Consider the following 6,094-nt stretch of genomic DNA (forward strand, 5'->3'; position numbering starts at 1 on the left):
TCAAACCCAAAGAAACCTACAAAAGAAAGAGAGAGACACGGACAAACAAGCAGAAAACATAGAGACTGAGACAGTGATAGTTCTGCCAGAGACAGTGATGCAACAGACTCGGATGAGGAGAACTGCTCAGAAGGATACTGGTTGAGAATACTGGCCAGTTGGACAGGACAAGGAAGCAGCGACATACCTGAACAGGTAACTGCGAGAGAAGAACACTTCCAAATATGGAGAATGGACGGTCAAAATCAAGTTCCAGTCAGGGAAGAATCAAGGATACTGGAGAATTCATTAGAGAATGAACAAAATACTTACCTAATATCATCCGTTGAGAAACATCAGGATGAGGAACATGGAGAAGACGAATGCACTGGGCCAGAGTATGCAACAAGTGAATTTGGGAGTCAAAGGGTAGAGAGTGAGGCTGGGGTGAGAAGGTCAGCTAGAGAGAAAAGACCAAGACAGATTCTCACTTATGACACACTAGGTCAGCCTGGGCTCTAAAAATATCCAGCACTTAATGCAGTGACAGCTTACCCTATACCACATATACCTGTCTGGGGCAGCCACCACTACATGCCACAAGCCATTTATCCAACACTATACACACCTTATACACACCGACCTTACAATTTCACAGTACCTGTGTATTAATTGCAAATATGAGAATATGGTATAAGAGGTTAATCATTGGAGTTCCTTTTATTTTGTCAGGGAGTGTGTGATACACATTTGTGTTACTGTGTTATTTTCCCTGTAAGAGTATCGTTCTAAGTTAATCAGTTTATAAGTATGTATTTCCCTTTTACTGTGTCCAGTTTTGAAATGTTGAATATGTGATGATGCTTACATAAAGGAAATAAAAGGGGACTCTTATTTTGACATGTTCCTGTACTGGAGAAATTCTAGAGAGATTGCGGGCAAAACAGAGTTAATGCGTATGCTCTCCCTCATACCAACGGATGAGCTGTGAAAGACCAGACGCAATTCTCCTGTCTCCACATTTACAGGTATAATTCTCATCTCTATGCCTAGTCCTCGTTAGCAGGGTCTACAACAAAAGCAATAATTAAAAAATAACTAAGTAATCAAGTGATTACTTTCTCATCAGCCACATTTTTCAGTGACACCACCATCTGAGAATTGTCCACTTTTTCAGCTACTCAAAATGTTATTATAGCCATTAGTTTGAACAGACCAACACAATGGGAGATCCAAAACCTTTGGGCTTTATTTGCAAGAGCACAGCGTTAGAATGCCACAATGATAACAGGCGAAGCATCAGCAAGCAATTTTTGAAAATACCCTCAGATCACCTATAAAAGGAAGAACCGGGGGAAAAACATAATTTGAGAAATACAGAGGAAATAAGAGAGAAAGAATGGCAGGAGATAAGCAGGTAAAGAGAGGCAGAGGTGTGGTGGAGGAAAGTATCTGGGTGTGTATTTTTAGAGTGTAAGTACATGATGAGATCTGAAGCTGGCTGATCAGCAGGGGAGCTTCTGCTTTTGAGCAGGAGATAACTCAGACCTGCTGATCTATTCATCTTCTCTGCCAGGAACACATTACCTAACTCATAAGGATAGCCGCACCAACATATGTGTGTGTGTGTGTGTGTGTGTGTCCAGGTATTTTCAAGGATAGTAAAACCTGAAATTTTTGACCTTGTGGGGACAATCAGTCAGCCCCCATGAGAAAAACAGCTTATAAATCGTACTAAATTATGTTTTTTGAAAATGTAAAAATGCAGAAAGTTTTCTAGGAGGGTTAGGTTTAGGGGTAGGGTTAGGGATAGGGGATAGAATATGAAGTTTGTACAGTATAAAAACCATAATGTCTATGGAGAGTCCTCATAAAACATGAAAACCCAACGTGTGTCTGTGTGTGTGTGTTCTGCAGAAGAAAGTCAGTCATATGGGATTGGAACAACATGAGAGTGAGTAAATAATGACAGATGTTTTATTTATTTATTTATTTATTTGGTTGGTTGAATTATTCCTTTAAATCACATATCCAAGAAATGCGGAAATACAACAAAAAACTAAGTCCATATAATGTTATGATGTTCAGAACCTTCTAAAGGTTCTACAGTATATAGGTTCTTTCCACAGTTTTCCTGACCAACCACTGGGCGGCAGCATAATGATTCTGATTGCCGCTAGAATGCATTCTGGTTTCAGTTTCCATAAGAAGCAATGTATAAACAACCGAAACGAGCAATCCAGGCAGAAAATAACAACCATTTTAAGTCTTAGTTAAATAAATGAAAAATTAGTAACAATGAGTTCAAGCTCAGTTTGTGCAGTTGTTGGCTGTCATAACTCGAAGTAGTTAATGATCTCAAGATAAATATATGGCCATCACTTCAAGTCATCCACCCTCCCCTTAAAGGAATAGTTCACCCAAAAATGAAAATTTGCTGATAATTTACTCACCCTCAGGCCATCCAAGATGTATCTGAGTTTCTTTCTTCATCAATACAGAATTTAAGGTTTTTAGGATTTCATTTCAGGCCTCCTCCTTTAAACAATGCAAGTGAATGTACTTTTTTTTGACTGTGCAAAATTTATATTTAGGGTTCATCAAAATAATCCACATGACTCCAGTTGACAAATAAAGTTCTTCTGAATCCAAACGATTGATTATTTTTAGAAATGTAGCATCTGGACCAATCAAACACACAATTATTCATTATTTAATGAATAATCCAACAGACGTCTCAAGACCGTAACAAGCAAAGGTCCAAGTAGGCCCAAGCAGACTCCGAGATGTCTGCTCTCCCGCTGATCAAATCCTTTGAATCTCAGTAAATGCTCTCGCACTTGGTTTCACTAACTACAACTTGTGTGGCTTGAATTCCTGACAGTCATATAGCCTATATATTTCTGCTAAAGAAAAAGCACAAGTAGATAACGCAATGGCATTGCTCCGAAATAAAGGATGGTTGTTTACTGCAGTAATGTTTTTTTATTATTATTATTTGGAAATTATAATTTTTTTATTTTACATTGTTTTGAAATTGTTTTGGACTGTTATTGGTTTGTGAACGCCACTTGGTCTGTGGTCTGTGCAAGTTTCTCTTGTAAACAATGACGCGCTTCCTGCCTCCTCCTCCACGTGACGCGTGACCTTACCAACGACCTTACGTCATCCCTCTCATGAGTGCGCATCACAGAAATGTATGGAAGCAAACATTTGTAGTTAGTATAAGTATTGTTTTGTTTCTAAAAATAATTAATCATTTGGGTTCAGAAGAACTTTATTTATCAACTGGAGTCATGTGGATTATTTTGATGCACCCTGAATATGCATTTTGGACCGTCAAAAAATGGAGTACATTCACTTGCATTGTTTAAAGATAGAGGCCTGAAATGAAATCCTAAAAATCTTAAATTCTGTTTTGATGAAGAAAGAAACACAGATACATCTTGGATGGCCTAAGGTTGAGTAAATTATCAGCAAATTTTCATTTTTGGGCAAACTATTCCTTTATACAGGTGAGGCGTTGAGCCCATTTACATGTACACCAATCAGGGTATAGTGGTGTACTCTCAAAAATCAGATTATTTAAAAAAATACAACAAAGCAAGATATCCGCATTTTCATGACATTTGAAATAATCATGTAATTCTTTGCTTTTGACGTCAAACCGTGAAGAGGCATGCACACAACACATGCGCACACTGGATAAGCTGGTACGAATGGCAGTTAAGGGGTTTACATGCAACACGAAATCGGTGTAATGGGCAAAAATCTACCCATGTAGATCTGTATATTCTTATGCTGTTTATGATCTTACACCGATAAAGGAACGCCATTGTAGAGCCGAGGAGGGCGGGGCCGGGCTGGAATGACGCACGCCCAGTCCCCAATCAGCCTGATGGGGCGCGCGAGGGATAAAGGCGGCCGGGGACGACAGTTCGAGAGAGAGAGAATTACAGGCAGCTGCCCTGTGTGTGGTTATGTTTGTGTGTTTTGGGTTAAGTTGATCATTAAACTATTATTTATATTATCAAGCCGGTTCTCGCCTCCTCCTTTCCCTCTAACCCCCTTACACTAGTGCCGAAACCCGGGAAGGAGGAGGGATGCCCGTCACAGAGTCCTCAACACTGCGTCCACCCAAAGGAACGCAGCTGCCATCCGCCGGGGAACGGAGTAGCCCGACCACCCGGACGCGGGGAACGGCCGCCGTCCGCGAGGTGAGTGGACTGGACTCCCCGACCGCCTGGAGTGATGGAGCTGCTGTCAGGGGTGGAGGAGTGCCCTGCCGTCCCCAAGAAATGCGGAGGGGTCGAGAGAAGACCGCCGTCCATGAGGGGAGAAGGGAAGCGACTCCCCGACCGCCTGGAGCGGTAGGGCTGCTGCCAGGGGCGGAGGAGTGTCCCCACGGGTCGCCGGGAACGCGGAGGGGCATTCTGTCCGCTGGGGGTCGGAGGTCTGACTCCGGTCTGCCCGGGGAGGAGCGGCTGCCGTCCACCTGAGAGGGTGGAGGAGTGATCGAGGACCACGCGACGGCGCATCAGAGAACTGGTGAGTCAGTTTCTTTTTCTCTCTCTCCTCTCTCTCTCTCTGTTGTTCCGTGTTGGCCTTTCCCTCACCTATTTTGTTTTTTTGTTTTTGTTGTTGTTGTTTTTTCCCCTTCTGTCTCCTCCCAGGTCGAGGAAGGCGGGGATGACCCATCAGCAGTCGGGGCGCAAGGCACCATAAATATTGGCTGAAATAGTGTATTTTAGTGAGATGGAACTATGTTAATATTTAAAGTACAGAATAAAATTTGCATAGATTTTATAATTTGTCATCTTGGATAAACATTTTCAATAAGCTTTTCACATTCTAAGATTCACTGATTCCCAAAGGACACATGTAACACTGCCTTAGATAATGAACAAAACAAGGTATCTTGTAAGAAGCAGCAGGCCTAAAATTAGTAAATCTAATCATTTACTTACCCTCACACCATCTCAAATGTGTATGGCTTTCTTTCTCCTGCAAAACACAAATGAAGATTTTTTTTTTTTTTTTTTGATTTGACAGAAAACTTTGACAGAACTTTGAAGCTCCAAAAAGCACAAAGGCAGTATAAAAGTAATCCATACAACTCCAGTTGTTTAATGTCTTATTTACCAATATGATAGGTGTGGGTGAGAAACAGGGCCTGTATTCACAAATATTTTTACCTTACCACTAGGAGTTCTCCAAAGAGTTTCTAGCTAAGAGTTTTTGCTTAAAAGCTATTCACAAAACTGCTAAGAGCAAGTTCTAAGGAAATCTTAATGTAAGTAAGGCAGAGTTTACCTCATTGCTATGGATGATGTCACAGTTTTTGACAAAAAAAATAGACAGACAGACTGACAAAAAGACTTAACGTCCAAAGATCGTCTGTAATGTATTGTTGATGCGACACTTTGATGGCTGAAACAACAACGGTGCATATATTGACTAAAAGCATTTGAGACAAAACGTCTTGAAGAAGGTAGTACTGTGCTGATGGTTATTCACTTTTAAACACAGTAAGCTATAATCATGCACAAACGCTCTCCAAGAAGTTGCATCTCTCAATTAATTTGAGAATTGAGGGTCCCATTAAAACCACCACCACTAAAAATATGAATGTCAGTAGTCAACCCCAATAATCGACTGTTAAGTTGTTGGACAACTATTTGATTTGTCGCCCACCATGACACATCCCTAGATCTCATGCTTCCTTTTTCGCTTTAACAATGATGCTGCCTCCAAATTTCCCTTTTGTGTTTCCATATAAGTCGCAAAAAGCAACAACCTTCCTTTGCCTATTCTTTGGTGTGGTTTCTGTATTATCCATAGCTATTTGACGCTTGTAGTCTTTTTAAAAGTCTCTATATAAATAAATACACACTTCCCACTGTCTGTCTATAATGAATTTGCAGACAAAGCAATTCCCTGTTTTCCAATCACTTTGGGCAAGTTAAGAAAGCATGTTTATAGAATGTGACGTCCTCCATAGCAACAAGGTCCAAGCAATTCTGCCTTACTTTTACCCAGAGAATTTAGCAGAGATGGGCCACTTTTATTATAGTAAATGGGAGAAATTAGAATGCCCAGCCAAGAAGCTCTAGTG

At 40.8% G+C, this 6,094-nt stretch overlaps 1 long non-coding RNA gene across 1 annotated transcript; it reads left to right on the forward strand.

Annotated features, from left to right (window-relative positions):
• The first annotated feature begins 927 nt into the window (after nucleotides 1–927).
• Nucleotides 928–4,865, forward strand: LOC127440424 (uncharacterized). The gene is made up of 3 exons (XR_007897129.1): nucleotides 928–1,007; nucleotides 4,058–4,527; nucleotides 4,653–4,865. It is a non-coding gene; the product is annotated as an uncharacterized LOC127440424 (long non-coding RNA).
• The last annotated feature ends 1,229 nt before the right edge of the window (nucleotides 4,866–6,094 follow it).

The sequence above is a fragment of the Myxocyprinus asiaticus genome, chromosome 5 (assembly GCF_019703515.2).
Source record: "Myxocyprinus asiaticus isolate MX2 ecotype Aquarium Trade chromosome 5, UBuf_Myxa_2, whole genome shotgun sequence".
Lineage (NCBI taxonomy): Eukaryota > Metazoa > Chordata > Actinopteri > Cypriniformes > Catostomidae > Myxocyprinus > Myxocyprinus asiaticus.